This window comes from Macaca thibetana, chromosome 2 (assembly GCF_024542745.1).
Source record: "Macaca thibetana thibetana isolate TM-01 chromosome 2, ASM2454274v1, whole genome shotgun sequence".
Taxonomy (NCBI): Eukaryota; Metazoa; Chordata; class Mammalia; order Primates; family Cercopithecidae; genus Macaca; species Macaca thibetana.
This window is the reverse complement of record NC_065579.1, coordinates 28,431,842-28,452,544: the sequence shown is the minus strand read 5'-3', so window position 1 is coordinate 28,452,544 and position 20,703 is coordinate 28,431,842. Positions and strand designations below refer to the sequence as shown.

The 20,703-nt window shown below is 37.2% G+C and overlaps 1 protein-coding gene across 2 annotated transcripts in view; it reads right to left on the bottom strand.

Annotated features, from left to right (window-relative positions):
• The window catches only part of LOC126946724 (non-histone chromosomal protein HMG-17-like), a 1,084,902-nt gene that overhangs the window by 25,366 nt on the left and 1,038,833 nt on the right, over nt 1–20,703 (bottom strand). The window contains exon 1 of one of the 2 annotated variants that reach the window (XM_050777378.1): nt 10,099–10,103. The exons of the other annotated variant lie outside the window; for it this stretch is intronic. The gene's annotated coding sequence lies outside the window, so the exon portion shown is untranslated. Of the gene's footprint in view, nt 1–10,098; nt 10,104–20,703 lie in introns of those variants that run through there. 2 annotated transcript variants of the gene reach the window in all.

Below are 20,703 nucleotides of genomic sequence, written 5' to 3'. Positions count from 1 at the left end.
AGACAAGAAGGATGAGAAAAGGTTATTCCTTCAGGAAAGTACGAGTTCAGTAGAAATGGAGTATCCGGAACATGTGATAGAAGGTCAAAAGAAGAAGATAGAAACAAACCCAGAAGCTAATCGATGAAGAGAACTCAAAACACGTGGTTATATTAATCACCATGAAAGCAATGACTATGTATTGTTTGTCCACTGCTGCAATCCCTAGGACGAGGCACAGCACGTGGTAGGACCCATATGTGATGAATGTGTAAATGAATAAATGAACAAATTAACAAATGAATATAAATAGCAGTCCTTTATAAATAGCAGTCCTATATGTAACACTTCCAATATAGCAGTTCTATCAAGGGAAATGTGAGAGACAATGATAATATATATTCATATAAAATACAGCACTTTGAATAGTCAAAATGCTTCTCACCCGGGCTGGGTAGGTAGTTAGATCACAGTTCTACAACATTGGCTGAACACTGAAATCACATGGGAAGCTTTCCTAACTCTGAAAGCCCAATATCTTATTAAATCCGAATCTCTGGGGGTGGAATCCAGCATCAGTTTTTCAAAGTTTCCAGGTAGCTCCATTATGCAGACACAGCAAAATTTCCTGTTGTTTATGAAGCAACATCGTCCAAGGTTTATGCAGCATCATCTGTCCGAATCAACAGATGATTTTCTACTTTGGTATACATGGAAACCACCTGGAGACTTTTTTCATAACCCACATGTCTAATCCCAACCACTGATTCAGTAGGGTAAAGAAGGGCCCCTACTGTGTGTTCTGTGAAAAAGCTCACCAGTGGATTCTGATGGATGCCAAAGTTTAAGCACCAAATCTTTTATTATTATTATTATTATTATGCTTTAAGTTCTGGGGTACATGTGCAGATTGTGCAGGTTTGTTACATAAGTATACACGTGCCATGGTAGCTTGCTGCACCCATCAACCGGTCATCTACATTAGGTATTTCTCCTACTGCTATCCCTCCCCCAGACCCCACTGCCTGACAGGCCCTAGTGTGTGATGCCCCCTCCCCCAGCCACTGTGTCCATGTGTTCTCATTATTCAACTCCCACTTATGAGTGAGAACATGTGGTGTTTGGTTTTCTGTTCTTGTGTTAGTTTTAGTTTGCTGAGAATGACGGTTTCCAGCTTAATTCATGTCCCCACAAAGGACATAACTCATCCTTTTTTACAGCTGCATAGTATTTCAGGGTGTATATGTGCCACATTTTCTTTATCCAGTCTATCGTTGATGGGCAGTTGGGTTCGTTCCAAGTCTTTGCTATTGTGAATGGTAAGCACTATATCTTTAGAAAAGAGATAGTGAGTTTTGGTCACCTAAAAGCAAAATTTAAAAAAAAAAAAAAAAAAAACTCTCCATTTCTTTCTCTTTTTTTCTTAAGTTTTCAATCATTTTGATTTTTTTTTTCAACTTCTAAGTTCAGGGATACATGTGCAGGATGTGCAGGCAGGTTTGTTACATAGGTAAACATGCACCATGGCGGTTTAGCTCATAGTTTATTCTATCACCCAGGTATTAAGCCCAGCACCCATTAGCTATTCTGCCGTTTCTTTCATCATGAGCCGTGAACTGTCAGAGAGGTGCAGCGATGAAGACATATGCAGTGATGAAGATAGAAGGTGACAGAAGACAAATGATTAAAAGCATCTCTTCATTCAGAGAAGTAGTTACGCTTATCTATGTATGTGACTTGTTTCCTGGGAAACACATCAGGAATTGAGGCCACCTGTTGAGCTTCATGCGTTAGTCTAATACTTGATCAGCAACCTGACTTATCTATATCTGCGCACAGTGGGTAGTGGTGAGAGGGGCCTCCAAGTCCTACAGTTAGTGTTCCTGGGCAGTATTATTCACGTATTACACATCACCTGTTTCTTCATTGCTGACTGTGAGCACTGTTCTTTCTTTAATTAAACCCCTTGGGTAAAGGATCTATCTTCCTATTCAGAACAAATTCTGGAATGCTCTGCAGAGGTAAGCAGATTAAAGAGAACAAAAATAGGATCCGCCAATTATTTGATAAGAAGTGGGAAGCAGGAGCTATCATGTACCTCTCTTAAAAAGAACATGAATCAGGGGAGTTAAAAAAAAAAAAAAACTTAATAGTCATCGGCATCGTCTTCTCTAAAAGGCAAAATTTTTTACATTTTTTAAAAACCTTTGAAGACAGAATCAATGAGCTTCATTGCAGCACGGAGACACGAATTTCTCAGACTCTCAAAAAAAGAAAAGTTAGCATTCATTAGTATTAAACTGAGCATTTTCTCTCATCAAAGTCAGCAGGCATTCACTTGTCTTTAGAACACTGCACTTATTCGCTTGTCTACTTCTATTATTAACTAAATGGAAGTGCATACAGATTTAAACATTGTTTTATTTTTACATAATTTCTTCTTAATTTTTCACCTTTTCTCATAGAAAATGAGTCTGGGCCTGGTGTAGCGGCTTACATCTGTAATCCCAGCAATTTGAGAGGCTAAGGCAGGTGGATCACTTGAGGCCAGGAGTTCAAGACCATCCTGGGCAACATGGCAAACCCAGTCTCAACTAAAAATACAGAAAATAGCTGGGCGTGTTGGTGTGCTCTTGTAATTCCCCCTACTCAGGAGACAGAAGCACGAGAATTGCTTGAACCCAGGAGGCAGAGGTTGCAGTGAGCCAAGATCACTCTAGCCTGGGTGACAGATTGACATTCTATCTCAAAAAAAAAAAAAAAAAAAAAAAAAAAAAAAAAAAAAAAAAAAAAAAAAAAACAGAAAAAGAAAAGAAAAGAAAATGAGTCTGGAGTTGAATTGTTCTTCTTATTCATAATAATAATTATTAATGAAATTTACCTTTCACATCTGTGTATACAATACCATTTAATCAAGTTGTTTTGCCAATTTTAATACAAGTACTTCCATGCTCAAGACTTGTGAGCCTGTCCCATATTAGAACAATTAATAAGTTTATGATACCTGTCATTTGCTCACATTTTCTCAGAAGAAAAAACTGTATCATGCTGACTGCCCTAATATGCTCTTTCATCTACTTCACAGCCCTTCTACTTCTAATGTAAGTAATTAATATTTCCCATGCTTAATGAGGATTCATTCGAAGAGGGGCAGCAGCCTCTTCAACCCTAAGAACCCCAGGGAAAGTGGCTATAGTTACTGTGCTATAGCAAAGTCATAAACAGGAAAAACAGGAAAAAGGCCGACAAAACAAGAGATGCATACTGAATCTGATCATAAAAACTGCTCAATTTAATATTAATGAGTGTCAAATTATTTCCTTTTTTAACAATCTGAAAAGAAAGTAATATAAGTAGTAAAAGCTACTTATTAAACTAATAACAGATTGTCTTATTTCTGTCCTTTACATGGATTACCTTATCTTAATCTTTTAACAATCTCATAAAGTAGATCTCTTAGTCCATTTGTAGTGCTATAACAGACTGTCATAGACTGGGTAACTTATATAAATAACAGAAATTTATTCTCCCAGTTCTGGAGGCTGGGAAAGACAAGATCAAGACACTAGGATCTGATGGCAGCCTTCTTGCTGTGTCCTAACATAGTGGAAGTCAGAAGGGCAAGACAGAAATTCTGCGTCCTCATATGGCAGAATAGTGAAAGAGGGAAGACTGACTTACACAAGCTCCTATTATATCAGCATTAATCCATTTACGAAGGCAGAACCTCCATGACCTAAACACCTCCCAAAGGCCCCACCTCCCAGCACCACTGCCCTGGGAATCAAATTTCCAACACATGAACTTGGGGGACACATTCAGATCATACCCGTGTTACCTAGGTAACACAGAAAAGAAAACCGAGGCATACAGAGAGTAAGTGGCTTGTCTAAGGTTGCACATGATGCAAATGGACAACCTGTAATAGAACCATGGCTAGCTCAAAATTTTCGTGGTAATATCTTAAAAATGTTCATGCTTCTCATGGGGAGAGGGGCAGCACCCACTAAAGAATGTACTTTCCCATGCCATATCTCATTTTGGAGAAAGTTAGTGCTGTTGCTAATTGCATTCTTCAAATATTGAATTTGTTAAATATTTTCTCTCTGATAAGTGAATTCTGATGTTTAGAAATCAACAAGCAATTGTCCCATATTGAAAGGTTCTGACATTTAACAGTGGAAACTACGTTTTCTCAAAAGTTGACTTCTCTGGGGTTACTGAGTGTCTGTAAACATTTGATTCTTTTTCTCAACAGGAGTGATCGATCATCAGAAATAAGTTGCAACCATTCTCAGACATTCATGGACAAGCCCCTTTTAATTGCCATGGACTATCACAGATATAGATTCTAATCATATTCTAAACTTAGAGTTGATCTGCTTTTGATGTGGTTAGGAGAAAAAATATTCAGCATCTGATGGCTAGGCTATATCAGTGGAGAATCAACAAAGGTTTGCCAGATACCTGCTCTGTAATTTGAAATGTGATAAATGCACAAAAAAATATAAGCAAAGGTCCTTGTCTTTGGAAATTTTACAATCTAATTGGTGAAATGAGACACGTATCTATGAAATGATTCATAAAGGAGAAAAGTATGTAATAAAATAATTATGTGGAAGAAAAAATAGTGTGATGAAGGTGTTAAAAAAACAAGCATAGGCAGAATTGTATATTTCTCCAATTGTTGAATATTAATTTACTGCTTCAGTCAGATAATATGATATTTCAAGGACTAATTGGATATGAACTCGGTCCTCTTGACTAGAAGTTTATAATTGAGAAAATAAGTACCTATAAACAAAAATAAAACTGTATTACAAAGCAAAATATAATGTGTCTTAAAATATCTAACATGAAAAATTAGAGAAACTTTCATCAAAGAGGTTCTGAAAGAGTTGATTTTGAGGGCTGAGGAGACTTTCAATGGGTCAAAAGTGGGTGGAGAGTTCCAGAACAGAATTATACATGTGAGCCTGCATATATATACATGCATGCATGCATGCATAATTAAAAATTAAGAAAAGGCACAAAAATTTAACTGGTTACTTATGAGTTGGGAAACTACAGGGGCTTGTTTATTTTCTTAATCTGAGTTTTGTCTCAAAAAGCAGTCTGAGACAGGTAGTTATTTTGGGAAGTAATTCTAAGCAACAGAATTGAAGACCCAGTGAGAGTGAAACAGAAAAGGAGAGAAAGTCAGTGTAAGTGTGCAGTCTTGGCTTGGTCACTGCTGCGGGCACCTAGACCTCAGTCCTGCTGAGATATTCTGAGAAGCCATGTGGAATATGCCTCAGAATTGAACACCTCAGGGACAGAAGAGGAGACATTTATTCCCTAACTACTCTGCCCATTGATCAAGAGTTACCCCGGGGATGCTAACACCTGTGCATTTGCAGATTATCCTTATGTAAATACTAGGTGAACTCCCACAGCTTCACAGGTAACAAACAGAGTCAGAAGATTCTGCTGAGGGGAGGTTACACTGGCACAAAGCTGATCACTCCATAAACAGCTGGGGTAAATTGTATGCCCAGAGGGTGCGAGGAAGGGTACAAGAAATGTCTACTATACCTGTCAACAAGTATTTCAACAGTAGTTCTCTTCATTTTTACTTTCAAGAACTTGTTAAATTGTAAATTGTCCATTTGTATTGTTACATTTAAGATATTGCCCTATAAACAGGACATTTACATTTTAACAGAAATTAAACCATAAAAAACCTAGGTAGGTAAATTAAGTTTATATTGAGATAGTTAGAGAGGAAATTAAAGTGATTTCTCTTTTTCTTTCCTCTGAAAGGAAGTTTAGGAAGAAAGAAAACTTACTTTTACTGATAAATACTAAATGCCATGCCCTGTGCTAGGTACTTTGGAATATTTTCTCTAACCATCAACTCTATGAGAAAAACATTGTAATCTCGATCCGACTTAAGCCTATTTGCACCTTAGAGATTTCAGTTTAAAAGCTTGAAACAGATCTTTCACAGCCTATGCAAATCTGAGTGCACACTCCAAAACTCCTGTGACTCCCAACTTTACTTCTTCAAAACCTTAGCTCCTTCGTCTGGGAGTGACACCCCAGTAAGATCTTTTCTTGTAGAGCAGATATAACTTGTCCCTTTAGTAGTTAACACTCAAAATATTCAGTCACACTCATGCTTTTGGAAGTTTAGCTTGGGCTTTTAAAGCTTGAGGAATAACGGAAAGAGATCACACCCATTACCACCCAGTCTTCCTTCTTCTCTAAGTCTCCTCATACCCTACTCCTTTCCAAAAGCCTGCTCCACGTTCACAACCATCCTGATTGCACACAGCCAGCCTCTGGGGCAGTGAGGGTTGTTTCTGGGATCAGGGGAGCTGCCTGATCCAGCTTGTCAGCCCTCCTTATCTCCCTAAAGTTGACTAAAGTGACCTCATTTCCACAACAGTATTTGTTTAGCCAAGAAAATGTGTATTGACTGTCTATTCTCTTACACATTAAGTTCTGTGCTCAAAACTACAAATTATAGGCACTGATCTTGCCCAGATGGTACTCAGAGTTTTGTGGAAGAGATAGACAATTATAATCATAATTCAGCATGATAAGTTTAGTGGTAAACAATTTTCAAGTAACAGAAGAGATGATTAACTCTCTCTAAGTCAACCAGCAAAGATTCCAAGAGGAGTTGATGCCTAAGATGTATTTTAAAGGATGAACAGGGGATTGTCCTGTGGAGAAAGGATGGAAGAGTATTCTAAGGGCCACTTTATTTACAAAGGCACACAAGTAGGCAGCTTCATGCTATATTTGAGAGAAATTAACATAGTTTTAAACCAATAGATAATAAACGTAATGGGAGGAAAGTGTGAAATGAATTTGGATAGGCAGATGAAGACCAGATGATAAAGTCTGGAGTCATGCTAAGCACCTCAGACATCTCCGGTGGGTGTTGAGGGCTAGAGAAAAATTTGCAACAGCAAAATAACATGGCAAATTTTCTATCACTCTGGTTACCATGCAGAGGATCAGAGACAGTCACAATGGGAGCAGGAAGACCCATTAGACCAATAGCCCAGGTGAATAAGTATTACACCATAAGCCCTGGCAGTGACATTGAAGATGGGTATTTAAAAGAAAAAACAGGTTTTAGAACTAGTTAGAAAATGAGATTGACTGAATTTGGAGATTTGTGAGATGTAGAGAATAAGGAAAATGTTAGTCAAGAATGATATCCTAATGTCTGGCTGAGTGATGAGTGGTGACTCCATCAACCATTAAAAGAAATACAGGACAAAGGAACAGGTTTATGGTAGGTGGTAGAAAGGGAGTTTAATTTCAGGCAAGTTAAATTTTAGATGTTGTAAAACATTATATTGGCTAGCTATTGATGCAAAATAAACAATGCCAAAACTCAGTAGTTTAAAAAAAAAAAAAAAAAAAAAGATTGCTTATCATCATTCACATACCTGTGGATTGACTGGAGTTTGGCTGATCTAGGCTGGGTTCTGCTGGGCAACTTTGATTTAGGATGTGATGGGTGGATCTGCTTCTCACCACAAGTCTTGGGTTGGATGGGAAGGTTCTGTTCCATGTTTTATTCATCTTCCTTGAACCAATGAGCTATTCAAGACATGTTTGGGGTTTTTTTTCCATAAAGACAGCAGAGGTGGGAGAGATCATGCAGAAACACACAAAGCCTCTGAAGGCCTAGGCTCAAAACTGGTATACTATCACTTTCCTCCATATTCCAATAGCCAAAGCAAGGCACATGGCCAAGTTCAAAGTCAAAGGGTGGGCAAATACCTTTTACCCACAAAGAGACTATGGCAAGGGTGTGGAGGCAGACAAGGGTGAAAAATTGAAGCCAATAATATGTTGGTTCAAATATCCAGGAGAAGATTTGGGTAAGGCAGTTGGATATGTGTAAGACTAAAGCCTGCAAAAAAACTCAGGCATAAAAGTTATAGATTCTTGTTTAATTGGAGTATAGCTCATGAATAAAGTGATGAGGAGATTATATGTAATACATATAGTGGTAAGAGGCAGCCCAAAGACAGACTGCTAGGAACGACCAACATTTACAGAGCAAAAGGTGGGATTCCTTGAAAGAAATTGAAAAAGAATTGGTCACTAGGGTTGTAGGAGGCACAGGAGGGTTTCCTCTTAGGGAAGCCAAGTGATTAGAGCTTTTTTATTATAAAGTGGTTAAAATTATATCACACTACTAGAAAACTAAAATATTTATTGAGTTTCTACTAAAGGCTGAGAATTATACTAAATTCTTTTACATGAATTAATTCACTTACCCTTTATAAGGATGAAATGAAGTGTATAACATTATTATCCCCATTTTATTGATATGGAAATTGAAGTGAATAGAAATTAAGAAATCAATGCCAATTCATACAGCAATTGAGGCAATATGACTTCAGAACCCATTCCCTGGACCTTTCTAAGAGACTGCGTCTTAAGAATGTTAAATGCCAACTTTTCACTCTGTAAGAAATAATACTAAAAATGGCCCATATTTACATTTAAAAAACATATTCAGAGGATCTATCTAATTTGATTAAAAATCATGCAATTTGCAAGTAGCAGAGGCAGGTTTTGAACCCTGATCATTCAAACTCCAGGGCTCTTATATTGATCGCACTACCATCAATGTAGTAGTAATTCTTCCACACCTCTATTTCACCCAAAACTCTTCTCCAAGAGCATGGGCTTTTCACCAAAGCTTCAGCTAGCAACACTGCTTTTATTCTATCATTTGGTGAATGACAGCTTAAGAAAACAACAAAAAAGTAAAATATATGGATCATGTACAACTTTTCTTTCTGATTGATGTGAATTTCAAATAAGACTTGATAAGTAGAAATCAAAATCTGGTAAATATCAGTCAAACTACTGTTACTTTTAGGAGCCCAGGCTTGCTAGAATAGATAAATTGAACATACCTTTATCGACTAAATACAGTTCAATTGTACTCTTTATGGATAAGGATAGATCTCTTCACAAAACCAAAGGATTTGACAAATTCATAAATTGAATCTACATGATATGAGATATTTGAAAGTATTACTTGGAAAGATATTAAATTATATCCTATGCTATAGTTAAAACTACATAAAAGACACCGTATAAATGGGCAAAAGTGATAGAAATGATAGAAATTATTGAAAATAAAGATAATTTATTGAAGATAATTTTTCTTTTATAAAATTTCTATTATTTAATTATAACAATGTTCATTCAGTAAATTATTTTCTTTTTTCTGAAAGGTTTTGAATCTACTTTATGATCCCTCCTTCCTTTTGAGACGAAACAACAACAACCAAAAAAAGAAAAAAACCTTCTTTTATTTTTGGCTTGATTTATTGTTGTTAGAAACAGGGTCTCATTCTTCTCATAGTTCACTGCAGCCTCAACCTCCTGGGTTCAAGCGATTCCCCACCTCAGCCTTCCAAGAAGCTGGGAATACAGGCCATGTCTCTAGTCCTGGCTAATGTTTTGTTTTTTGTAGTGATGGGGTCTCACTGTGTTGCCTAGGCTGGTCTCTTACTCCTGGCCTCAAGCGTTCCTCCAGTCTCTGCCTCCCAAGTGCTATGATTACACGCAGGCTGACCACACCTGGCCTTGACAAAAAACTTATAAAGATAAGAAATGTTCTTATGATTCATTGATATCATGTAAGAAAATTTTTGCCTAAATTATTCCTCAATGTCTTTTTAAAACAGAAAATAACTTATTTAATAAATAAACTACTCAGGTCCCCTCCCCAAATTTTACTTGGATCTCAAGGACACACTTAACATTCACACATCAATCCAATTACTTACCCAGCCTTTTGGGTTTAAGAATAAGCCATTCAACCCAAATTAAAGCTTCTTATAAATCTCTTTCTGTATCAAGTTTGGGAGAATTGCATACATGATTCCAAATCTTAAAGAAAAGAGAATATCCTTTGATGATGAGGCTATGACTTCATGCACAGCATGAGCAGGGCATTCTTTCACTCATTTACACTTCTGTCCTAGCAAGGCTGCACCTTACAGATTTTTTGCTCAGTGGGGGCGAGTTCCCACTTTACACACTTCCTTCACCCAATCCCAAAATTTGGTGGAAAAGAACATGATGCACTCCCCCCATACTCTTACTTTATCCCTTAGAACACAGTTAACTATATCGTATTAAAACTTATCGTACATGATCCCATTTCTACGCAAAACTGAGAGTAATTTGAGAGAAGGAACTTCTTGTATTCATCATTGTACCCACAATGTCTAGAGCAGTGTCTGCTGTTATCAGTAGAGCTTGTTAAATGGGCATAGGTAATTGCCAATAGAAACTGTGTGTTGCTAAGGCTCCATCCAGTGACTGGTGATAATAATAAATGTATTTACAGTCTTCCAAGAAAAATGGAAAATCTTTTATGTGCACCACTCTCTTTAATCATCACTGGAACTCTATGGAGTTAGCACTATTGTTTCCTTCGTTTTGCATATAAGAAAACTGATTCAGAAGTAAATAATCTGTGTAATGCCCTATGAATAGTAAATTGGAAGGTCTAGATTCAAACTCAGACATTTTGACTCCATTCTTTCCCAGTGTTGTAAGCTTCCTATCTTCGGTACTAAGGACAGCATTCTCAAGTGAGAACGTGGAATATTCTCTTTCTTCTATATCTAGAAGAGGCACACAAAGCACAAGGAGAAAATATAGTTTCTGTCAGTTCCTGGACTATATCTTTAAGTTCTCTGGGCTTGTCCCATGTTGAGGTCATGGAAAATAGAAAAGAAAGTCCATCCCTGCAGCTTTGAGTTCAGGAAATTCCTCCCTCTTTTACCTTCTTTTCTCCTGCTCTTTGCCAGAATGTATATTGACTCTCCATTCTGACCCATACTTTCCCTATTGCTCCCAATTTAGGCTCAATAATCCAGTTCCACAGTGCTCCTTCTTTAATGATTTAGAAACCCCATCACCAAGCGCTACTGCCACAGACCCTAGACTGAGGGCCCTATTAAGTCCAGGGCCCTATAAATCACCCCCTCCCCTACACCAAACCCAGCCAGAAAATACTTCCAGAAAGGGACACCAGCCACTCAGAGTTATTTAGTTTTCTTTGAGAGTAATCATTTATATTTTCTTTGACTCTCTCCAAGTTTTATTTCTCACTTTTAAAAATGAATAATAATAATTATTAAACACTAAGCCAATCATAAAAGTTGCATACACTTGATCTTTATCATACCAAGTATAATATAATCTGCAGCCCAGGAACTTGGAATATAAATTCTTAATCTCCACCTCAAAAATATGGAATCAGAGTCCTCATTTAGCAAGATCCATAAGTGATTTCTCACACATTTACATTTGGGAAGCATTACAGTAGATGACAACCACTCTGCACTGAAATTCTAAAATATTTTCTACTCTTTATTCCTACAAAGTGCATAACTCCTGCAGTTCACTCCAACATATTCCATATGTTCCTCTGTGTAACTAGGGAAAAGATCCAGCAACACAAAGCAAAGGCAATATCATTATTCTAGATACTGACTTCTGTCTATCTTTAAATGTTTATTGATTCAAGGTTGCTATTCAGAGTGTTGTCTGTTACTTTAGAGTTATCATTTTACTTTTCCTTGCAGAGAATGCCTTTGCTCAAGGCAGGGCATTGGTATATAATAATATTACATAATAATATTATTATATTATAATAATAATATTGCATTAATCTAGCCCTAGAGGCTACCGTAACGTTTAATACACAGTAGGTGACAAATAGTATGCGAATAAATAAATGGACCATTTCGTATTGCATATATTTGTTTTTCTAAATTAACTCCATTGTGAGATTGTAGAACCCTTGGAAGTAGGTGGCTTGTCTTACCCATCTTTGCATTTTCTTCCAACATCCAACAGAGTACCTGACATGTAGTATTTTGGTTTATAAATGTTTATTAAGTTGAATTAAATTGGTCATTGGGCGTGAAAAACAATAGGTCATTTACCAAATTGGAGGATTTAATCTGAGAGTGAAGTTCAACCTGTTGTCAAGGAAGCAGGGTGGAGAAGGCATTAACGAGAAAAAAGTAATTATTGCCATTAAAATATAATAGGATAAAATCTTACCTAAGGGAAAAGAAAAAAAAAAAAGGACATTAATTTTTTGGTGACTTCGTGGACATTAAATTTTTAGTGACTTACTGAGTTTGGGATTATTTCTTGACTCAGGTGTTTTTTGATGATTTGTGCAAATGGGAGAAATAACTTATTTAAAAAACATTGTGATGTTATGGAAATGCCACAGGCATTTTCCTTGTGTGTAAAATAGGAACAATGGCAACACGTCTGTTCTACAGATTGTTGTGAGGGTCAGAGAAAACTCTATAGGTAATGGGCTCAACGCAATTCTTGACACTTACTACATACTGAATAAATGATAGTTTCCTTCTTCATTGGAGTAAATCAAATGCATTTACTATACCCTGTTCCTTAATTTATTCATTCCACATTTAGTGGATATCTACTCTAGAATCCAGAGAGGTTTCAAGGTATAATGGCAGTTGTTTCAAGCCTTGAAAGATAAAAATGTTAATAAACAGAGGAAAAAAAGAGAATTCAGATTGAAAAACAACATGGATAGTAGCACAGTTAGGTAAGTTGAGGAATAGTAATAGAATTTGAAACTGAAATACCACAAGAAAATGGATGGCTTTAAATGCCAACATAAATATTTGGATTTTCATTCTGTAGGCTTTTGGAAGCCACTCAAGATTTTTGGCATCGCTCATGGCTAACTTCTTATCCTCTTCTCATCTCATTCTACACAGTCTTCTCTAGATGACCTTTATTCACATGGTACTAGACAACTTAGATTACCCAAATCTACATCTCCAACCTACCTTCTTTGAGTTCATACCCATACATGCAACTGCCTAAGAACATCTCCATATGGAAAGCTCACAGATACCTTTCAGCTAACCATGTAAAGTTGAACTCATTTTATCTGTCCCAATTGTTCCTATGTCAGATTAATTCCATCGTCATCCACCCAGTTCTTCAAGATCAATAATTGTGATCCATCATTACTTTTATTTCTCCTTTATCTTCTATATCCAATCATAACATTCTCTAGAATCAAAGTCCTAAACATCTCTTGAATTTTTCTATTTCTCTCACTTTAACTGAACCCCTCCTTGCCCAAGCCAGTGTTGTATCTCACTCAAATGGGTATAATAGTCTCCTAACTGGTCTTCTGCTTCAGCTCTTGCCCCTCTCCAATTCATTCTCAACACAGAAACAAAGATATTTTTAATGTCAACCTGAGCACATTGTTTCCTTGCTTGAAACCCTTCAGTGGCTTCCCCATCACACATGAAGCAAAATTCCAACTCCTTAAAATGGTTTGCAAAGCCCTACACAATTTGGACTATATTCATTTTCATGTTCGTTTCCTTCTACTTTCCCCCATGATTGCTACACTTCAGTTAGGCTCTTCTAACATCAGGGTCTTTACACATGCAGTCTCCTGTTCTTAAAAAGCTCACGTTTTCTTTCTCAATTGATGTGACTAACAACACCTCTTGTGCATCAAGTATATAGTGCATTGTGCAATGTCTGCCCTCCCGGGAAGAATGTACAAAAACAATCTTAACTCTCTGTGCCAGTGCCTAGGCAATGCCTGGCAAATGGTAGCTGCTTGATAAAGGCACAAATAAAGAGGAGTGATATAACCAGAACTGTGTAGAATCCTTTTGATGTGATATGATAGGTTGTCTTGTACAAGTTGGAAACCAAATTCAGCAAGTTATTGACAAATTAGATGGGAGCCAAGCCTGAGTTAGATAAATAAGGAAAAGAAAGATAGATATAGTAAAAACTACTCATGTCTAGAACTGAAATAAAAACTCACCATCTGATATCTACACAAAGACATGAAATGAGACTAGAAGTACTACTGTACATCTGGACTGCTTAGAAGAAATCTATTACTCTAACAGCTCTTATTCCTGATTCTATAACCTTCACCATTCTCCCTCAGAAAGTGGCCTCAAAATGCAGCCTACATTTTAGGACTTTACAAACCCATTCAGTCTATAATAACTGCTTATAAGTCTATTTCCACTGCCTTGGAAAACAGCCTAGACAGATTTTCAAAGGCATTTTAATCTACCTCAAGAGAGAAACTGTTTACATATCCTTCTAGAACCACTACATTATTTCCTGTATTATATTTGATGTGAACAAAACTGGAGGGAAATATCTAGTAATGTAAAATAAACCCAACAATATTGTTCAATATAGCTACTGGTTAATATCTAGTTTCCAAAGTGTATTTTTGGCTGGGCACTGTGGATCACACCTGTAATCCCAGAACTTTGGGAGGCGAAAGTGGGAGGATTGCTTGAGCCCAGGAGGTCGAGGCTAAGTGACCATGATCATGCCACCGCACTCCAGCCTGGGTGACAGACAGAGAAAGACCCTGTAAAAAACGGAAGGAAGGAAGGAAGGAAGGAAGGAAGGAAGGAAGGAAGGAAGGAAGGAAGGAAGGAGGAGGGAGGGAGGGAGGGAGGGAGGGAGTGGGAGGGAGGGAGGGAGGAAAGAGAAAGAAAGAAAGAGAAAGAAAGAAAGAAAGAAAGAAAGAAAGAAAGAAAGAAAGAAAGAAAGAAAGAAAGAAAGAAAGAAAGAAAGAAAGAAAGAAAGAAAAGAAAGAAAGAAAGAAAGAAGAAGGAGGGAGGGAGGAAGGAGGGAGGGAGGGAAAGAAAGAAAGAGAGAGAGAGAAGGAAAGAGAGAGAGAAAGAAAGAAAGCTTATTTTTTTGCAGGAATTTTTTTGCTTGTTATCTCTATAACTATGGGCATTGATCACTCAGCAAAAATATCATTAGGATGCTTAATAGAAAAGGCATATCACTGAATAAGCTTTCAGTCAAACCCCAGCAAACTAAGAATCTGCCAATAAGCTATTTTAAAGTCAATTTTAGAACTTTGAGCTTCTGTAGCTAGTATATTTCCAACAAGCCAACTAACCTAAATATCAGAGTAAATAATAGGTCTTTATTCCTACCCACTACTCGGGACCCATCAACACCACTAAAAGAATGATTTTTTTTCTTAATCCAGGAAAAAGATAAACAATAATTTTTTAGTTTCTGTGAGTCAGGTTTGAAGGAAGTCGTGGTGTTTAACAAAGATTTATGCAATGACCTTGAACAAGTGCCTTCCCTACCTTAGTTGTCCCATATTTCAAAAGAGAAAGGACAACCAGATGACTAAGTCTCTTGCTTTTGGAAAAATATCTTATCGTCTAAAGAGAGGGTCAGACAAAGCATCATATGATGTGATGTGTGCAACAATAAAATTCAGGGGTAACTAGGCACTGCCTGTCCCTGGAGCTATTGAGAAAGAAAGTCTTCAAAGAAAAAAAGAAAGGCTCTTGAGCTGAAGCCGCCAATGATAAACAAAAGTTGAATCAATGACAAAAGGAAAGAAAGGCATGTCAGGCAAAAGAGGCAGTTTGGACAAAGTCCTCAAGGTCTGAAAGAGCATATGGTTACAGGAATCAGCAAGTGTTTTCTGATAGCTAGTGCATAGTAAGCCAGAGACAGAACTGCAAGAGGTGAGCTTGGAGATACAGGCTGGAACCAGAAGAGTTGATGTACATTGGGTAGAAAACTGGGGAGACGAGGGTGGGTGTTAAAGGATTTTAGGGAAGGATAAAGTATGAAAAGATTTTTATCATACAAAAATTACTCTGGAGTAACAACAGGGGAGAAAGTAGGAGATATCAGATACAGGAAGAACAACTAAGGCTATTATCATTGTGAAGTTGTAAAATAATGACTGGCAGTGAGGATGGAAAGGATTTTTTTTTTTTTGAGACAGAGTCTCATTCTGTCTCCCAGGCTAGAGTGCAGTGGCGCAATCTCAGCTCATTGCAGCCTTCGCCTCCTGGGTTCACGCGATTCTTCTGCTTCAGCCTCCTGAGTAGCTGGGACTGCAGGTGTACACCATTATGCCCTGGTAATTTTTGTATTTTTAATAGAGACAGGGTTTCACCATGTTGGCCAGGATGGTCTCAATCTCCTGGCCTCATGATCTGCCCACCTCGGCCTCCCAGAGTGCTGGGATTTTAGGCATGAGCCACTGTGCCCAGTCACGAATTTTCAACACACATCAAAGAAACCCTATATTGTGAGGGCTTGATAATTGGATATAGGAGTAAGAGATAAGGTAAAGCTAATGCTTTTATCAGGTGAAAGTACAATAGAAGTGCTAACATACACTGCTGGTAAGAATGTAAAATGGTGCAACCACTATGAAAAACAGTTTGGTAGTTTCTCAAAAGATTACATATAGTTACCAAATAACCCAACAATTTTACTTCTAGCTATATACCTGTTAAAGTGAACTAAATATGGCCTGAGAAGGACACCATACTTCTATATTTGAGTCCTTGTGGACAAACGGCAACCTACCTTAATAGGTAGACAAGATTGAAAACCTAACTTAGGAGTATGCATCTGTAACAATAGCTAAGACTTGGCCAATCCTAGTGGCCATACTTAAACCATTCATACGCTACTGAGTGTTCAAACTGTTCAAATAAGGCAAACGCTGAGTTGTAACCAATCCAGCCATTTGGTACCCCACTTCTGATTTCTGTATGTCATTTACCTTTTTTTGTCTATAAATCTTCTTCCACCATGTGGTTGCACTGGAGTCTCCGCGAATCTGTGTGATTCTGGGGGCTGCTTGATTCATGAATCATTCATTGCTCAGTTAAACTCCTTTAAATGTAATTTGGCTAAAGTTTTTTTATCAGATGGTGCCAGAAGTGGGATCTGAAGTAGAGCTTCCTGCGACCCCCAGAAGTGCTGAATGAGCACACAAGGTACCTGGTGCAGGACCCACTGGTGTCCAAGGATTTCCCAGAGTGGCTTGGAATCTTGGGTAAGCTCCGTCTCAGATTTTGGTGCTCCACGAATTTGTGTTTTGAGATTCCCCAAGTTTCTTTGAGCAAATTCCTGACCCAAACCTGGTTTGGAAGTCATGACAGAAACTGGACTGGGTCCAGGAATGGATTGATCGGGAATTAACTGGCTTGGATCCAAGTAGAGGCCTCTTACATCTGACTGGGTCAGACAGGAACTGGTAGTAAGCAGTAATATTGCAAGGGTTATGAAATTTGACTTCTGAAAATTCAAAATTTCAGGGATTTTTGTGTTTGTTTCATTTTTCTTGTGCACTTAGGTAGGAAAAAAATAGATCATTGGCTAAGTTAATCAAGAGAACCTGAGAGTAAAATCATTATTTTAAGACAGAGGGATCCTTAATTTCTGGAAAACTGAGTTCCTTGTGGCTTATACATTAGGCCTGGAGGCAGAAAAGTCTTACAAAAATGGCAAAATCTTACTAAAGATAACTTGCTGTGGAACATTCCAAATAAACAACACCTTGAAGCACATTTTAAAATGAGGGCTCTCAGTAAAGTCCCTTTCAGCTGAGAACACGGTTTGGCACTATGGGATGTTAACTGCTATTCTCTTTGGAATAATCTGCCTTGCACTCTTTGCTGATGGCTATGGGTGACAGGATTAGCATGTATGAGGGACCATGGGACATGAGGAGCTTTTTCCTCCCCAAAAGAGGAAACTTGAGAGTTGATGGGACTGCTGGAAAAGATCCCTTTGTTACTGACAAGCGGCTGCCTGAATTTTTCGGTGTTGCTGTAATGAGTGGGCAGATCTTTCTCTGGCCTCCATGAGCTCTTTGCCTTCACCACCCTGCCATAGGCAATGTTTTTCCCTCTCTCTTTTCCCTCTCTTATCTTTTCTACTACTCAGAGAGGCCATCTTGCCCAGAGACCACATAATGAAACTCCTAGTTGGAGGTTGGACTAAAGATGATGGAGCCTATCTAAGGGCAAATTTAAGCCTTGCCAGTTTAATATTGGATGCTAAGCAGAGTGGTTAATGTCTGTGTTTTGTCACTTGTGTTTTACTCTGGCTAGAAAAGAAAAAGATAATTTTCTTTTGTGTTGTGGCTTGGCCACCAGGGCTATAGTGCAGTGAGCTAGGTCACGAGGGCCACTCAGGGTAAGGAAACCCAGAAGCTTGGCATGCTGGCAAAAAGGTAAGAATTACTTACCAGTCAGACTTCTGGCCTCTCTCTCTCTCTGTGCAAACTGGTTGAATGAATGGTAAAAATCACTGTTTATCTCCTCTGTAAAATTTTAATTAATGGGAAAAAGGACTCACGAGACTAATCTTAAGCTGTAGTGAATCTAGTGTGCTTTATGTGTCTTTCTGTGTCCTATAATGGAGAGGAGTACCTTAGGATAGAACATGGGCTTAGAATACCTGTAAGCCCATTATTCAAGATAGTCCCACAAACTGGTTAGTTATAAACTTTGCTGCAGGTCCCTGAAAAAAAAAACTGGATGAGGTTTCCCTGTTGTGTTGTATGTCCTTGGGAGCTTGACCTTGTGACCACATGCCCATGCTTTCTCTTTTCACAATGGTGGCTCAGATTCAGGGTTCAATTCCTGGCTTGGAAAATTAGTCCTTTATCTTTTGCTGTCTGTGTATTTATATGTATTATATGTGTGATGTTTATATATGAAAGAGCTTTAATTGGTTTAAAAATAAGAGCTTAAATGAAATATTTTGTCAGAAAAGTAAAAAGTGTAATGCCTTTTAGTTCATGTAACTTAAATAATCTTTGGGAAATAAAGGCAGTTTAAAAATTATTGGTAAAATAAAAATTTCTTCAAAAGTATAAACATTTGGTCTAAATTATGCAGGTCAGATATTAAGTTTGCTAAATGCTTTAAGGTCATAAACTGCTTCTTTGACTTTTAAAAATTGTTCAATTTATTTTTGGAGCATTAAATTCTAGATAAGACCTGAAGACATGTGAAATCAGCCATGCCCCCTAGCTATGCAAAGGTATTAAATAAAAGACATTTTATATAAGAAAGGATCTTGTACAGTAAATTCTCATCCTAAGCTAAAGTAAAATGACTGGTTGTTTAAAAAGAGGTTGTTTAGGACAAGTCAGAAAGTCTAAGCATGCTGTAGGTGGTCTACATAAGTCATGAAAAAATTCACAAAAGGGAATTTATGCAAGAAATGTTGGACAATTTAAAGGTGATTAGGCCTCCTACATAATTTGTAAAATGCCACTATGACTCTTAACGGTACAACTTGCCTGCCTTACAGTTAGGTAAGGCCTGGGACACGTGGAGTGAGATGCTGGAAAGAGTCAGACTTTATTTGCATTTTTATCTGGGTCCTAGGCTCCACACCTAGTACCTAATTAAAATCCCAAACTTACCAAGGTTTTTCACCAAAAGCAAAAGTCACTAAGGGTTAACAGTGTAACATGTATTTGAAACTACTGAAAAAACAGTTTTACATGCAAAGTATGTAAAGAAAAATGTGTTTTTGGTAAAAGATTATTAAAAGTCATAGGAATGTGAATTTTTTGCCTAAGTTTAGAGAGTTAAAGGATTGTTTTAAGTGAGATAGAAAAAAACTGAAAGTCTAAACAGGTTGTGGAAAGTTTGTAAAAATTAACCTTGTAAAAAAATATCTATGTGTGAAAATATTGACTAAATTTAAAGGGGCATTATTCAGTTTTTCCATAAATTGAACATAGAAATAAAACCACAACAGAGTTTTCTTAAAGTACTAATCTGCTCTTTACCAAAAATTTGTAAAGAGTTATAAAAGATTTATAAAAATCTTGCCTTACAGTCAAACTGATTAAGATTGGATATATTTGTCTATGAGGTTTTATTAAAAATTGACGTTGACATTAATAGTTTACTAATATAAGGGTAAAATTTAGTTTTCTCTCTTGAACAAGATTTTTGTGTAATATTAAAAGATAACAAAAATTTTTTGTTTGCCTCCTAAATACAATACTAAAAAAAAAAAAAAAAAAAGAAGGGAAAGACAAAAGACAGATTGTTTGGGAAGCAAAGTTTTCTCTCTATCAATGAGCTCTATTAGATAAAATAGATATGCAATAGGTGGTTTGGTTTATGGGGACCCTGAGATTATAATAATAATCTCCTTGGTGTACTGTATTCTCTCAAAGGTTTTAAATGTTTGCATGCAGCCATCTCTAGAATGTCAAATGGTCTCTCTTCAACTGGAATGACAAAAGCTGAAAGAAACGAGTGACCATAAGGATACTGTAACCTACAAATGACGTGCTGAGACAAGAAACCCAAAATGATGGTAACAGAGAGCAGCGCTAAGGCCCTAAGTTTTGGTCACACTCTCACCTAAGTGAGAACCTGAACCAAAAGGGGGAATTTTTTAAACAAAATTATGAGAGGCCATTGTTTTGGACTAAGCTCTTGCACTAGGCCCCAACAGGCCAAACCAAACTAAAATGGAGTTACTCATGCTAAATAAACAAACTAAAATAAATGTTAGTTGTTTAAACAAACTAAAATAAATTTCTCCCACTTAGATGTGTCACTCTGGAGAACTGAACTGACAGGTAAGGAAAAGGTATAGAAATTAAAATTGGACATTTTTGCTTGTTTATTAACTGGTTGGTTGGTGTTTGGTTTGGCTTAAATTGGTTTGACTTGGCTTGGTTTTTGGAGGCAACAAAAACCATAAGGGAAGATTTCAACTTTATAAGAATGTAGTTCACCCTTCCAAATACTGATTAGCCTAGACAGTTTTGGTTTGGTTGATTTCTTTGCAGGTTGTGCTCTT